General features: G+C 35.5%; 1 long non-coding RNA gene across 2 annotated transcripts in view; it reads left to right on the plus strand.

Annotated features, from left to right (window-relative positions):
• The first annotated feature begins 1,301 nt into the window (after positions 1-1,301).
• The window catches only part of LOC149578144 (uncharacterized), a 44,104-nt gene continuing 28,274 nt past the window's right edge, over positions 1,302-17,131 (plus strand). The window contains exon 1 of one of the 2 annotated variants that reach the window (XR_016355567.1): positions 1,302-1,514. This is a non-coding gene — a long non-coding RNA (uncharacterized LOC149578144). Of the gene's footprint in view, positions 1,515-6,315; positions 6,598-17,131 lie in introns of those variants that run through there. The other variant, XR_016355579.1, reaches the window with a different exon arrangement.

Raw genomic sequence — 17,131 nt, forward strand, 5'->3', positions numbered from 1 at the left:
GAATCCTGGAATCACTTGGATTTGCAGTTCAATAGTTGAGGATGTGGAAGACAATGTAGGCTTACTAGAGTTTTCACCTTTAGTGTTCTAGTTTGGTTCTTTCGGAGAGCAATTCATTGAGGAGTTGACAGAGTTGGTACAGTATTTGATTGCTCTTCCTTCAACGGGTTTTCAGGAGGTTACTTGTTTGGGTGCAGTGCAGGACAGTGTTTCTAGAAGATGGAACTACAAACCTTCCAGGATGGCTTGGGACCTTGGGATCATTCTTGGTTATGGTATGGACTTGCCTAATGTTTGTGGAGTTGGATTGACATTGCTTGAGGACAAGCAATCTTTGGGAAGGGAGAACTGTCATGTCCCCAATTTTTGCCCTTCCTTAGTGACAACATTTCTAGCAAGGTTGGTCTATTATTTGGTTCCCATAGGCCAGCAGAGTATAGAGGGAACCAACCCAGGGGCTTTGAGAGTCATGCATGAGCTTCCTAAGTAGTTTGGAGCAGTAGACAATAGTTTCCTACAATTTAGGAGGGATTCCTAATTTGTAGGGATTGACTAGGAGTGGTCTAGGAGGCATTTGGAGACCTCGGCGAACGTTTTGGAGACTTAGAGTGCATCTCCTATTTTTTAGGAGGAACTCCCAGTTCAGTGACAGTTCTCTCAGAGGTGCACACAGTAGGGGAGAGTCATTGGGACTCAATTTTGGTTGATTGGGGCAATCTCCTACTTTTTAGGAGCATCCTTAGATTTTAGGGATGGACTGTCAGTTGACCCATCTTGTTCGGCATCAGTCACAGACAGGTGACAAGGTCAGATTCATGTTTGATTGGTCATTTTGGGCCTTTTGGGACCATTTGAGAAATATTTTAATATATTTAAATATTTCCTAAGTTGGTGATTAAATAAATAAAAATAAGGTTAATAATATAACCATTTTGGAGTAATAAGGGGATTTTGGCTTCAGTTGATCAGGTACACCTATCTGTTATACCTCGTTGGAAAGGTCTCGAATTATTATACATGATTTCTACTATCTGTAGACTTTTTGGTGCCTTCAGCTATGGAATTTTAATAAAGTAATATTTTTCCTATAGCATGGACGACTTCAATTGGGAAAATGTTATTTTATTATATTTTATTTAAAGGACAAAGTGTAATTTCCCTTTAGGGTTCAATTTACAATTGGAAGGGGATATAAGGAGATGGAGACCTAATTTCTTATTATCTTTTGCATATTGGAAAACTTGTTTTTGTGAATTGGCTCTGAGAGAGCAATTCTTCATCTGGGACGCAAACCCCAGGTTCTGGATTGGCTGGGACATAGCCCTCAGCAGTTATTGGCATTGGATTCTTCAGACAGTGTGCGTTGCTATCAAGGATAGAGTACACCATTCTTTATTGTGGATTCAGGTTGCAGATTGATGGTTTCAGCATTACAGATTGGTTCTCTCAGCTGAGACGTGATTCCTTGCAGTCTTATGGCTGCCATTTGCAGCAGTTTGGCATCATTGTTGGATGTAAGCTCCTTGGAACTGCATTGAATTTATTATTTGGCTTTATAAATCAGAAATCTGCTTGGTACGATTTATAGCAATTCTGATTTGGCTCTATGTTCTTATTTATTTTCAGTCTCCTCTCATGTTTATTGTTCATTATTTATTACTATTGTGAAAACTATCGAAAAACACAAAACAAAAACAAAACCTTCTGCAACTTCTGTCTATTCTCAAAGACCATCAAAGAAATCACAGGAACATATAGTTTATTAATTTAAAAACTACAGCAGATCAGCAAAGGCATCTATCAGGGATCTTTCACATCTCATCATGCTTGTGGGCTCTCCTTGTACATGTATCTTGCGGTCATTGATATACAAGGCACTATGTACAACTTCTAGCTTCTTTGCTCTCGTAGAGGTAAGTTTGTTCCTTTTAACATAATGGGTGAAGCTATATGTAGATTGTAGACTAGTTCCTTACTGCAGTTGAAGAACTAAAAACCTAAGATAGTAGATGAATGGCTAGCATGGTAGTCTTTGGTTTCTAGACCCCTTGACAGTTCCCATCACAAAACTAGGTTCTCCCCTGCCATAGTTCTTATATCCATCTTTGCCACATTTAAATAACCCCTAAAAGTGGAAATTTTTGCCCACTTCGTGTGGATCTGGCTAGCAATTTCAGCATTGTACATCTTACCAACGCACTTGAAGAACCCTACCTTCACCTCGTCATCTTGAATCCGTGTAATTCTAGTAGGTCTAGGCATGTACCACTTTGGATTCAATGCATAAGCAACCATGTGCAAGGGAGTGTTCATCTTATCCCATTTCAGTTGAATAATTGGTCAAATGTGCTCATTTTAGAATACTAAAGTGGGCTTCTCCTCCCACACAACAATCTTCATTTGGTCAAGCATAGAATTGATGCACTTATACACCTCTCCAAGGGTGGTGCATCTCCATCACCACATCTAGTCTCAATTGGTTTCAAGAACTCCTTTGGGAAGCTCCTGAAGAGTGCATGTGAAGTGTGGTGGTTGCATATAAACATTTGCACTTCTCTCGTTTGCTGATCACTCTTCTAATCTAGACAATCTTTCCCATGTCCTTCAGTGCATGCTCATGGCATGCACATGCCATGGACTCCACTAGATATGTTGATAGGCTGCCTCAATAAGCTTCTCTGGAACTCTGCACTACATCTGTCACCATTTGGACTACATTTTGTGGTCAACCTCCCCGGTAGCTTGTCTATGGACCTCAAATTGAAAATCAGCATCTTTGCGATGCCTTGATGATGCAGACAAGGATGGAGAAATCCCCAATAGAGATGTCCAACCAAGTAGCAAGAGTAAACACATGGAAACAACAACAACAAGAAGTAGCAAGAGTAAACACATGGAAACAACAACAACAAGGAATCATGGAATCAACAAATTCAATTGATTATATGCAGATCTAGTGGCAATTTGCCTATACACATGTTGGGTAATAGGTTGTACCCAGTTGGGAATACGACACTCCTCAATGAAAGGTATTCTTTTGAATAATGGCTTGGTGAGAAAAAATCCTTGAGGATCAACATATGATGGACATATGAAGGACTTATGATGACTTACAATAGCAAGAAGACTTACAACAAGATGCACTTATAACAACAATTTGAACTTCAAACTTTGTTTTTGGTCTACAGGGATGATCACTTGAAGCGCATGTGCAGAGAGCATACACAAAGTTTAAGTTATCACAGACTTAAATACACTCAATACTCTTAACACTTGATGTCCCGAATGAGCTCACAAGGTTGTATTTATAGAGGCAGTAGGAAGGAGCTAGATGATAAGGGATATGGATATGAAATCTAAGAGTGCTAATGAGATAGGAAAAGTAGAGATATGGATAGGGTTGAATGGATAAGATTATTAGGACAAATGGCAATTGGATGAGGACAAAAGATATATTGAGGAAAAAACAAGACAAGGATGGTGAGAGCATTATGACAAGTGGCACGTGAATTGTAATGCCTACTCCTAGTTTATTTTTCATGTTGGATTGTGGGATTCTTTTAAGCCAGTTTTATGATTAGGAGTACTTGGTTACCGGATTTGATTAGATGTATTTCATATTTAGTTGATATATGTGTTGGGTCACTTAGTTATTTCATGTGTTAATGATTATTTCAATGATGATACATGTATGTTCATATAGTGATTAAAGTTATTTTATGGTGTGTGTTAGAGGAATGATTTATATGCAGTTTCTATGGATACTTGCCTCATACTTGCATGTGTATGGTGTACTTGTATGTTTCACTTTATGTGTGACATTTTTGATGTGGTTGAGGGAGGGAGTCATAGTCACTTGCTAGTTGCGATCTACACGATGCACCACTTTCCGCTATTGTCTGTTTAGTTTAGATTATATGTATATGTACATGCTTAGATTTTATGCAGATTTTAGGTACCGAGTATCGACTTTCCTGAATTGCCAGGATGAGCGTACCCTAGTGCAGTATCTCAATGGTAAAAGTGGGGAGATAATTCTTGAGTCCAAATCCCAACCTAAGCCAAGTTGTCCTAAAAAGTAGGACAAGTGTTTGAGTTGTTTACCTGTCCGAATTCGTCAAGTGGCGTGAATTCGTGATTTTGACCCTGGAGTTTGATATGTTCTCTATCTTTAGTTAAGTTTTCATATTTGGTCTTGTGGGTCTATTGTGCTTTCAGTTATAATTAGATCAAATTAAAGGATAATTTAATGAAAATTTTATAAAGAAAATTCAATATTTAATTATGTTTAATTAATTGAGAAATTAATTAAATAAAAGAATTAAATTTAAAAGATTTAATTAAGTTTAATTTTGGCGTAATTATATTTATTTAATTTAATAATAATTATTTAGGAGTTTTATTTTAATAATAAACTTTAAATAATGTTATTAGTTAAATTAATAAATATTTGATTAAAAATGTCTCACAATTTAATAAGAGAGAGAAAGAAATTGATTTAATAAAGATTTTAACTAAATTTGCAAAAAGGTTGCACATGAAAATTAAAATATAATAAAATAATTAAGGAAAAGGGGTTTCGCATGATTGCACAGTTGAATCCTTAATTTGGGGAAAAATATTTTATTAAGAAATTAGATTTTATTTCTCCATATTGAGATTTGGAGGAGCGAATTTTTGGGAAGAGGGTTTCGAAAGAAAAGGAAAATTCTTGCGAGTTCTATACAATCGGTTGTTTAGCATCAGATCCAGGTAGGATCTTGTGGGTTTTTGCGCAGTAGTTTCCATTCTTTGAATTCTATCTTCTCCGTGTTTGTGGATCTATTTTCAGGATTTTAATTGAATTAAAACCCTTGCTTGTATGTCTATTGTTCTTTGTTTTTGAAGACGTATGTGAATGAATTTCATCTTTGTTTGTTAATTTGGAGATTTGTATTTGGAATGGTTAGAATCGAGACAAGGATTTGGAAAAGATACTAGGAATTAAATTTATAAATTTGTTAGTTGTATTTGTTTTCCCATCAGATATATGAACGATAAAACTTAAAATAAAATAAAATTAGTTACTATAGTAATTAAATTACTGTGGTAATTGTATTCTGATAATTCTTAAAAAAAAGAAGAGAGGAATTTGATTTGGTTGGGGGGATTTCATGTTATATGTTTTTATAAAACATATCTAAAAAAAATTTATTTAATTTGAAAGGGGAGTGGGCCATTACCCCCACACCCCCAACCTTTTTACCTCCATCGGCGGCTTCCATTTAATGGACTGCGTGCGACAGTCTTGCTGCCGCAATAGTAGGTACTGCTGACACAATACCTTGTTGTTGCGTCAGTAGGGTTGCACACAACAGCCAGCCGACAGGCTATAAATGTTTATAAAGGGTAAATTTAGGTTTTAATTTTAATTTTTTTTTGTTTTATTAAATTTTATTAATAATTTTAAATAATGTTAATTGTAACTTATGTTATTTAAATATATTAAATTTTATTAGTTATTAAATATAAAATCTTATTAATAATAATTATTACTATATTATTATTTTTAGTAATTATTATTAATAGATTAATTAATATAATTTTATTAAACTTTAATAGCTTTTTTTTTTTGATAAGTAAACTTTAATAGCTATTATTATAATAATGTAATTATTATTATTTAATAATAGTTTATTTAAAGTTTTGGTTATATACTTATTATTAAAATTTAATTGAAATGGGAAGGATTTTAATAAAGTTCGGAGTTGTTAAATGGTAATTCATTTTTATATAAAATTTGGGGTTTTTATATTTAAGTGACATAATGGATTTATGAATCTTCTGAGATTCCTATGAACTCAGAAACCTTAGTAAATTTGGCAACTAAAAAATAGAAATTGAAACCTTATCAAATTGTAATACTTGAAAATGAAGTGGAAACTTGAAAACCTTTAGCAAAAATTGAACTTTAATGTTTTCAAAACCTAATGAATTATGGAAGTTACTTTTGTATGTACTTTATGTGATGTGTGGTTTACTATTGTGGGTTTCGGGTTTGACCTAGTACGTTGACCATTCAAGATGTTTACTAGAGGCTTGGGGGTTTTTATTCTGTGATGATGTTTTGAGATTTGATCTGTTGTTTGTTAATGCTTTCCAGTTGCATGTATAGAACTGAGGTGAATATGTGTTTTCCTAATGTAATCTTTGAATTTTCGATGCTTTCCAATTTCTTGTGTAGAACTGAGGTGAATGTTGTGACTTTCTTGTTGTAACCTTTGAGTCTTTGATCAGTTATCTTTGGATGCTGACTGAGGTGATTATTGTGTTTTATCTTTTGGTGCTTTCCAGTTGCTTGTATAGGATTGAGGTGATTGTTATGATTGTCTTTAGGTGCTTTCCAGTTGCTTGTAAAGCATTGAGGTGATTACTGTGCACTATGTGAAGGATTGCACTGCATACAAGGACATTCACAACCAACACAAAGAAATCTTAAAGGTGAACAATATAAAAGAGCTTTTCGAAGGACCAAGACTACTCAAGGGTGCCATCTTACTTATGCAGATCCATAATAAAAGGGACAGCCTGGAGAATTCGCACCAAAATGAGTAGGGGGTATTTTTACTGGTCCCTTAGACTTATGGTCTCTTGAACGTCATTAAAAGTCTTTCATTTCAATTCATTTCAATCTATATGTGCTTTCCAGTCGCTTGTAAAGGACTAAGGTGAAAATGATGATCTTATGAGTTATTCTTTTGTGAGCCTAGGGTAGGTAATCTATATGTACGTTGGGAGGTGGCTTGCAATGGAGGCCGGAGCCTAGAGTGGCTGCCAGGGTAACCCATTGTAAGTTGTATTAATGAGTGATAGACATTTCATTAAATGAGTTTTAAAATGAATTAATAAGAGTCATTGTTTTTCCTTGCCCATGCCTTGAGTGCTAGTATAGGCTAGGATGGGAGTAGAGAGGATGCTTGGTTGTGACCTTGCTTCATTAGTATGCCTTCTCTGTACAAAAGGATACTGGTGCCGCATAGAGACACTAGGGGGCCAGAGTCCAGAGAGGCTGCCAGGATAACCTTAGAGTTGGCTCATGTGATGACACTTGCCCACTTACATAGTAGATTTCCTATGTGTCTTTGTTGCCTTTGGGATTAGATGATACTTGGTGTGTCTTGGTACCCTTCGAGATAGTTTGCTTTCAGGTGTTTCCTTGACCTAGATGTTGGTTATGACCTTTGAGATTGATTTCCATTTGGGACTTAAGTTTATCTCCTCAGCGCAGTGGGAGTGGCTCATTTAGGTTCCATGAGGTGGGTGGTAGTGCATTTTTCTTATACCATTGAGATTTGACTGTTGGATGATGTTGTTGGATGTACCTGTGCAGATGTTTCTTTCAATCTGATCTTATATTTTTGTTGGATGGTTATATTTTGTTGTACTGTATTTGTTTATTAGAGATCTTATGAGATGATGTATTATATTCATGATGTATATTCTTTGAGCTTTTCATACCCTGCAACTTGTGCAGTGGATGATTATGCATTCTGTTTATGCCAAGTGGCATCCTGTAATTGTATATTGTTTAAATAAATTTGTACTAGTAGTTATTCTTTGATGGTGGATTTGTTATGTGTTAGATTTAATATTAATAAACTTATACATGTGATTCAACATCATGGGAACCTTAAGAGCTGTAATTTGTTTATGATGGTTGTATGTATGTGAGTTATTGCTTCCGCTATTTTATCTCTTGTTATTATTGCTTCCACTATATTATCTATTGATGTTATTATCTTTCAAAAAAAAAGTTTGGCAAACTTAGTGAAACTTTGGGTTAATTTCTTTTGGGTTCCCTGGCGGGGCATTACATGAATAATGATAATCAATGTATGAAAGGTAGACAGTAAAGGTTAATTAGGATGTGTAAGCTTATTATGACATTTTTAATATTTTTCTACTAAAATATCCTAATTTCCTACTATAATTTATTTTGTCACTTTTTGTGATAACCACGAAGTGAGAATGACCCACTTAGCACCTGTAAGTGGTTAACACAAACATACCCTTATGCTAGTCATGATAATTTTTAATTGGCAAGGAGGGATATCATACCAAATGGTAGATTGTGTCAATCCTTGCTTTTGGCATAAACTAAAATATTTACTTTCTTAATCACTATTGTAGTCATATTCATTAGTCCTAAGGAATACTGCCTAATGATTCATTATGGATTTCATGATAACTCGGATTAAGGTCATCCCACCAATAGAGATAGATATTCTGTAGTTCGGTGTTGTCATTGTATACGTTCTCCATCAACATCATACACTCATACCTTATGAAGATAATGTAGTGCACATTCCGAGGGGGAATACGGTGCTCCACAATGAAAGTTATTGTTTCATTTAATGGCTTGGTGAGAAAAAAAACATTGAGGCCCATATCATCAACAATCTTTTGGTTGAAATCATCATGCCCTTGCAGATCAACAAACTAGAGGTGCAAGTACTTCCAAAGTTCCAATTATTGTGTTCCTGAAAAGTCTTGATTCATAGCTGGTGCATGTAGAAGTCCTTGGAGCCGTACAAGAATATTATCATGGATCCAAAAATATTCTGGATTTACCCATTTCATAAAATAGGGGATTATAAGGGATCATAAAAGTTAAATCCCAAGGTTCTTGCCAATTAGGGGCCGCTAATTCTTTAAAGTGTGGGACACGATAAAATTGGCCTCTTAGTTTAGAGGGTGGATTGATGCGAAGAAATCCCCTTTCCACAAGAATTTGTTTGCAGCTAAAATGGTCCTGGTGTGCTTTTTCTCTAACTGCATTAAGGTCATTGTCTTTAATACTAACATACCTATCCTAAATGCAGGATTCCATGACCATACAACACTGATTTTCTTCAGCTTGACAACCTTCCTGAGAAAGAAAGCCAGCCAAAAGATTTTGCTTGCCTGGGTAATGAACACAATCAAATTCAAAGGTATTAAAAAAATTGTGCCCACTAAAGTAGCCTGCCACGCACAACTTTATTCTTTGAGTCCTCCTTGGAGAACCCTTTCAAATTTTGTAGATCTGTCCTCAAAACAAATTTTTGGTCAGCTAAAAATAAATGAAATACTTTAAAGGTATTAACCACAATTACAATTTCTTTGTGAGTACTGTGGAGCTCAATTCACTTCTTTTTAATGAACTTAATTTCTTCCTTGTAGAGGTAACTTCTTTTAAGACTCCTCCCCAAGAGGAATTACTTGTATTAGTTTCAATAATTTTAGGATCCAAGCCAAGTAGAGAAAGTGGAGGAACTTTTGCACATTTGGCCTTGATATTTTGGATAGTTTCATCATGTGCACTGGTCCATGTAGGGGGTTCTTGTTTAACAATGGCTTGTTAGAAGCAATATTTTGGTAGAAACCGATGATGTAATTTTCCAGTCCCAAAAGCCTTTGGATTTCTTTGACATCGGTGACAGATTTATTCAATATTCGGGAGCTTTGAGCTTCCATCTTTCCATGGGGAAGGAGTTTGGTGCCTATAAATATAACAGATTCATAAGTAGGAGATAATTTCCACAACAAGTTAAATTGTGATATTGCTATCAGGATTTAACTGTGTGATTTTGACTCAAACTCATTGACCCATGTTTCATGAGTAGTGATTCAACATGAATCCATTTGTCGTGAGAATAAATGGAACACTTAGCACTCATTGGATCTAGGTGATGCTCACAGGGGTGAAGCATCGGTACTTCCCGGGAGGTCACCCATCCCAGTACTATTCCAGCCTGAGCGCGCTTAACTATGGAGTTTCGATACATAATAGATTCAATACATAATTGACATTTGTCAGGGTTTAACAAGATACCATTCTTAAAGCATACTTCAAGGAAGATTTTCAAATGCTCAACACGACTCTTTAGATCCTTATAAATTACTAAAATATCATCTATGTAGGGAATAAAGAATTTGGAATATGGGTGGAACAAATTATCCATCGCTTGCTGAAAGATAGACAGAGCTGTCTTGATGCCGAATGGGAGAACTATCCATTGATAGAGACCTTGAGGTACATAGAAAGCAGTTTTATATTGATCGGATTCTTTGAGCCTTATTTGCCAGGAACCCTTTGACAAATACATGTTAGCACCAAAAATACATTGCCAAAAATACTTTGAATAGATGTTAGCACCAAAAATACATTGCCAAAAATACTTTGAATAGATGTTTGCTCCAAAAATACATTGCCAAATATATTTTTTAAGGGAAGAGGATTGATTATCCAGTAATCAAGCATTTAAAGGCTTGTAATTAACTACTAACCTCTTTTTAGGTAGTTCATTGCCATTTTCATCCTTTTTTTGAACATACATAGCATGGCAGGAAAATGGTGAAGATGAGGGCTTGATGAGACCTTTAGATAAAAATTCTGCAAACCCTTTGACAAATCCAACTTCAAATAGATGTTAGCACCAAAAATACATTGCCAAATATGTTCTTTAAGGGAAGACGATTGATTATCCAATAATCAAGCATTTAAAGGCTTGTAATTAACTACTAACCTCTTTTTAGGTAGTTCATTGCCCTTTTCATCCTTTTTTTGAACATACATAGCATGGCAGGCAGATGGCGAAGATGAGGGCTTGATGAGACCTTTAGATAAAAAATCTGCAATCCTTCTTTTGCACATTTCATGTTATGATCTTCTCATGAGAAAGTGATTATCATGCCTTCGTGGCGCAATCTATTTATCATTTGTATCTATTATGATTTCGTTGAAGTTTTACTAAAACTTTGGGAAGCACATTTTCTTTGAACATTTCTTGTATTTCATGAAACCGAGACTGAATTGAATCAATTTTCTTAGTAAACCAAACTTGATTGTCACTAGTTTTCTTTTGAAATAGTTAAATTTCTTTTGTAGTGCTACATTTTGCCTAAGTAAGTCATGGGACAGACTCCTTTAAACTGAAAAGCATCCCTAGTGATAGTAAATGGTTCCCATGTAGCCAAAGTACGACTGCCGATAAGCTCATCATAACTATCAAGCTCAAACTGCACACATTTGACATACTTTACCTGATTGGCAAATAGAGCAATGGTTACTGTACAAACCAAAGAAGATGTATGATTTCCATTTCCAAAGCATAGGTTACCTTGAGTGGCTTCCCATTGATCCTTTGGAAAATGCCGATAGCAGGTAATGTTAAAATCTACATCAGTGTCGAGCAAAAAGTGAAGATTATATAACTTGATGGATGAAAGATGGACCGAGAGTGTGATACCAGGACATGCTGTAGTAGAAACCACATGTGTTATGTGCAGATTTGTTGGTGAATCCATTTCATCTGATATTTCAGCCTTTAGTGCTTTGCCTAATAAAGGAGAGTAAGGCTTTTCTTTGCATAATAACTCTTCACGATAGGATGTGGACAGTCTTAGGGAGGACCTTCCTGAAGAGACATATGGCTAGATGATGGTTGTCCTTCTATTTCCTCGTATTGAGAGAGTTCAGTTGTTGGTTCCTGCATAGCCTCTTGTTGCAGATATTCAAGTTCATCTTGTGCTTGGCTAATGACCTTATTTAGGAATGCGCAACATTGGTTGTACCAAGATTGTTGTGAGAATTTTCCTATATAGTGGGTGTGGAATTTGGTTGAAGAAGCAGTTTGTGATATCCAAAGAGGAAGATAAGTTGCTGGATCATACCATGGCCTATGGACTGATGGTCAAGGAGGTGATGAGGGAGAAGCAACTACCTCTTCGAAGTTGTTCATTTGTGGGTAAAGAGTAGCAAGCCTTTGTTTATTATGTTGCTAGGTACCTTGAGAGCTTAAAATTGTTTTTTGTTCCTGTTCTATGGCCTTAATTTCCTCAATTATTTCAGTCAAGGTGTAGCGCTTGGATTGATATATCGTGTTGGGATATCATCCGATAGAAGAATGACACTTCAGAATCAGAGGAGTCAGAAGATTCACCATTATCCTCAATGATTGGCGATGTTTGAGAAGGATCTGGAACATCAAAAAATTAATCTTCATCATCAGACGAAGATTCCTGAAGGAATATTTGAGGGGATTGTTTGATAATCATTAATATATTCATATCCTTCTTCATTAGAAAGCTCAAGCTGGTGAACCCTATTAACTTTAGCTTTTCCTTTTTTGCTTTGTCTGTTTGGACATTTATTTGCATAATAAGGACCTTTGCAAATATAACATGTAGGTCTCCAATCTCTTTTTTGTTGAAAACTTTCTTCTTTCTGAAAAATGTTTTTATTTTATGGAATTTTCCAGAGGTAGGGTATTTCAGTTTGCAGGAACAATCAGTAGGTTTCGTGCAAGTCATCTTACCTTTCTTATGTGAACTAGAGAAATTATCACAACCATAATCAAATACCAACTGCTTATATACTGATTTAGCAATTACATGCCATATCCTTTCTTTAAGCTTTTCTTGTTTATAATCTCGACAAATTTCCCTATTCACTCCAGCAATGAAATTACAAATTTATGGAAATGTAATGTCTGCCATTTTGTGGTTGGCGAGAATTAAATGTTCCAAATACTTTTGCAAGTAGTTGTTACTAAGCTTGTTCCCAAAACTCTTGAAAAATGTGAAGTACGTAACATCATGATTTTGCTCATGCCCAAAATAGTAGAAATTTTGATATTGATATTTGAAATATATTTCTAGCTGTGTGAGATAGAACACTTGACTTCTATAGAATTATTGTATGCCATACATTGAATAATGTTAGTATGACCGGCAAACATGAGAATAAGCTGATTACATACTGCATCTAATCCTTTTGCCAAAAAGTCTTCGCTATATTGTACATCAATCTATCCTATGCTTTTCTAGCCAATCTTGTTATTCCACTCAAGGCTTGCAAAATATATTCTCTTGGTGAGATTGTAGGATTGCTGCTGATATTATTCTGAATCCATGCCCTTAGGGCCTCAATACTTCTAAGATTATTGATAGGATCAAAAGAGTCAAAATTTGACCATGGACGAGTTTCAGCCTTGAAATAGGGCAAATTACGAAATGGACTTTGATTACCATTTCCATCTCCATTTTTGATATTTGTCATGAGAACTTGCCATTTTTTGGCAATATCCTTATATTTACCTGTGGCTAAATCCCACTCCTTTAGAGACCGAGGTGCTTTCCTTCTAGGAATTAATGTAGTAGGGAATCATGATTGTTTTCAAGAAGTAGAGATTAGCGTTGAAGAAGTCGAGGACTCGTTAATCCACCCTCAACATGATGAAGATCATGAGAGGGATCTTGCTATGGATAATGGTAAGGATTTTTCTAGCATCTTATTTGGTGAATTGGAAGTAGTTATTGACAAACATTTTCATGAGAATGTCCATCTACATGATATGTCTATAAATGAAAATTTACCTCCCCCTGGACTATTTGAAAACAATGGTGTAATAGTTGACGAGACAATACAAATGAAGATAGAGGGAAACTCTAAACAGGGTGTGACTGAAAATGAATCTAGTATTCAAAATCTAGAACAAGATGATGTTACTATAAGGGCTGATTTGAAGGACCAATCAGAAATTCTATTTCATGCAGATGATTCTGGAGCATATAATTTAGAGGATAAGCTTTAAGTATCAAATGATATGGTCATTGCAGCCTTAGTGCGTTTTGATAAAACCCATAAAAACATTGAAGAGACCATGTGGGAAGTTAGAGGTGTTGAAAATGAGAAGGGAATAACGAATGAAATCAATAGTGCATACCTCCATACTCTTAAAAGGGCATTAGAAAAAATGAAATCAGACTAAGATAGGGATATAGCTATTAAACAAGTTGAAGATAAAGAGGAGATAGATGAGTTATGTCTCCTACTAAGTATGACACATTACTTCTTATATCAGGCTGAAAATTAGAATTCTATTACAGTCATTTGCAAGGAAGATGAACATAAAAATAGATCTATGGAAATGACACAAATTGTTGAAGGAATCAATACCATTTGTGGGTATGAAAATTAGAGCAATGTTTCTACCATTCCCCATCCTAATGAGACACATTTTGCTAATGAAGACCATAAGGACCAGCAAGAAGTCAAACACATAGGTTCTGATTTTTACAACACCAGTAACATGATCTCACCATATCATGAGGTAGAAGATGAACCAAGTAATTTTACTTCGAAAACTATGTGTGATGATGATCATTTCATTAATGGAGATACTGATTTGGTTGATGATACTTGTGGTGAACTTGAAATTGGGTTATTGTTAATGAATGCCGAAGGCTTCTATAGTCCAACCAGAGTTTTGACACCGAGTTGGGCTGATATGGGAGTTGTTAATCTATTGGTTGGTGATTTTTCCTTCATCCATGCTACGATTATTAGCAGCTGCCCTGCTTGGTCTGCTGTTATATTTTCAGATTTGGTTCAACTTTTGGAAGGTAGCGAGTTGAAGATTGATTTCCTCTTGAGGCACATACCTCATAAGATGATTTCCCTTCCGATACAAAGGCAAAATGACAACATGGGTACCATTTCTATTCCTGATGCATATTATAGCAGCAACATGTGGGGATCTTATGAGTTGGATTTCCTACATATTGAAGATGTTTTTGGTTTTGGTGGGATGATATGTTTTCTCAGTTGGTTGATTCAGGATGATGATAGGTTGGTAGACACCTATTTCTACTCCCGAGGTTGAGTTGACAGGCTGGTTTGGGATCCAGGTGTTAAACATGATATGTGTTTTACATTTTGTGGATTTTGTTGTGATGCTACATAGTTGAAGATTTATGATCAGAGTTGTGCAACCCACATGAGAAACTCATATATTGACATGGGATCTAGGGATCATAGTAATAGACGGGTTGCATCCTCATTTATGGAACCACAACATGGCAGGTCCCGACTTTAGAGTTACTAGTGTGGGCCATCGAGATGTCAGCAGATGGATATGGATCCTAGTATTGGTTTATCGGCTCATGATTGCTTGAGGGCAAGCAATCTCGAGGAGGGAGGACTGTAATGTCCCCTTTTTGGGACATTAGGAAATTAAGGTCATGTTCATGCAATATTAAGTTGACATATGAGAACATAATATAAATTAATAAAATAGGGGTCAATTTAATATCATGAAGTGGGCCAAAGTGACAAAAAAGGGGAATAAGACGAAAATACAAAAGGCAACCAAAGAGCCACTGTTTGAGCATTAAAGAAGGGTGTCCCATTCTTTTCAGCATGCTTGGATTATTGTTTGTTTGGAGAATTTGAGTTTCTCTTGGAGAAACATTGGGACAGTATACATCTTCCATTTCAGACCCGAGGACGCAAACCTTTAGGTCATCTTTGGTTGATTGGACGTAGCCCTAGTTCATCATCCATGGTGGATTCAAATCGGAATTTGCATTTGAGCCTATAGGTGCACTTTATTGTTTATTTCCAATCTGACTATATTTCTGTATTTAAGATTGGACTTGATGTTTGTCACTGCATTGCTGATGTATAATGCAATAGCATATTTCTGAAGAATTTGTATGGACTTGCTGGTTGGGATATTGTATTGTTGAAAATCATAATAAAGTAGTAATTTTGGAGGTCTTCTATATGAGCATTTGTTGTTTAATTTGGAAGTTTATTGCGTGAACCATTTGTTTATGGGTCTAAAAATTAATTGAAGAAAAATTGGAGAGGATAGGATATTACACAGGAATAGGATATTACATAGGAACACCCCAAAGCTTGTTGAACTCTATTCTGTAGTGGAAATTTTAGGATCCTTAAAAAAATACATGGATACACACCTTTTATTGTACAAAAGAGGATGCGTGCATTAATGTGATTTTTCCTTTGAAACATGATTTACTAATAAATAAATAATTAAATAATATAAGTTAATCATATTAATGATAAAGGAAAATTTAATTATAAACAATAATATAAAAATAGATAAATAATATAGTATAATAATGTTACAAATAGATAATAATATTTAAGGCATTAATAACAATATTGAATAATAATTCAAATATAAAGAAATAGATAAATAAAAACAATTAATTATTAATATAATAATAATAATATATCATTAGTGTTAGGCTGAATCATTGGTATTACTAGTTGGCTTGCAAGTTGCACGACGTATGGGGTTCTCTCACCTCCATATTGAGGGAGATTCTCTCCTTACTATCCTTATCGAGGCAGCTAAATCAAGGATCCCCCAAAACTGGAAAATACATTGTATCTTGCAACAGGTCTGGTTTCTTATCGACACATTCCAGATATTCCTCATTGCACACATATAATTGACTTGCTGAACTACTTGCGAACATGGCGCGTGATGGTATACAAGTGGAAGGGCATGGTTGATCAGATAACATTCTTCACTTCCCATCAATACTTGACACATTTGACAAGGATCAACAGTAAATGCAAGCGGTTTGAAATAAGCCTATCTAAAGCAATCCTTCTTTTTCCCTCAAACACATCTTGGCATTCAAAGTTTTATCTATTTAATTCTTGGTTGACTGTGATTTAGGTGGCCTCTTGTGGGTTTCAATTTGCCAACTCACATGCCACCTCACTTGCCTCAACGGTTTACTGATGTGATTGAAATCTACAGGCAATCATTTCATCTGCCTCTGAGATTTGACATTTATTCCACCGGCCTCCCATTTCTCCAGGCATGTCTTGTCATTAATAGATCCACTTTCCTCATTTCTCCCCTTCGACAGCTTTTTGAAATGATGGGACACAACTTTTTTGGCTTTCCTTGCCACAACTACCTTTTTTCAGTACCTTGCTGTTTTTAGACGGCTATGTATCTAGGTTCGAGCTTTGCGCCTAACATTCGTACCAAGCTTGCATGCTAAACATTTATTCCACATCCTTTGCAACCATTTTTGTTATTTCAGCTCCAATTTGCTATCTCATTCACACGCTTTTTGGGTTTTGCTTGGCTTCAAATATGAGCTCTGCGGCATTGGTTCATGACAACAACAAACCGGTTCATGTTTGTATGTGGTGTCGCCATCTCTCCTATCAACTTCCGGGTGTTTGTTTGGTTATCATATTTCAGAGGGCATTTACCAGGGAGATTTCTGATCCAAATTTAAACCAACTATTTCATATGGAATGCAGAGATTGTTG

Source organism: Cupressus sempervirens, chromosome 1 (assembly GCF_028749045.1).
Source record: "Cupressus sempervirens isolate cs-2001-9-10 chromosome 1, ASM2874904v1, whole genome shotgun sequence".
Taxonomy (NCBI): Eukaryota; Viridiplantae; Streptophyta; class Pinopsida; order Cupressales; family Cupressaceae; genus Cupressus; species Cupressus sempervirens.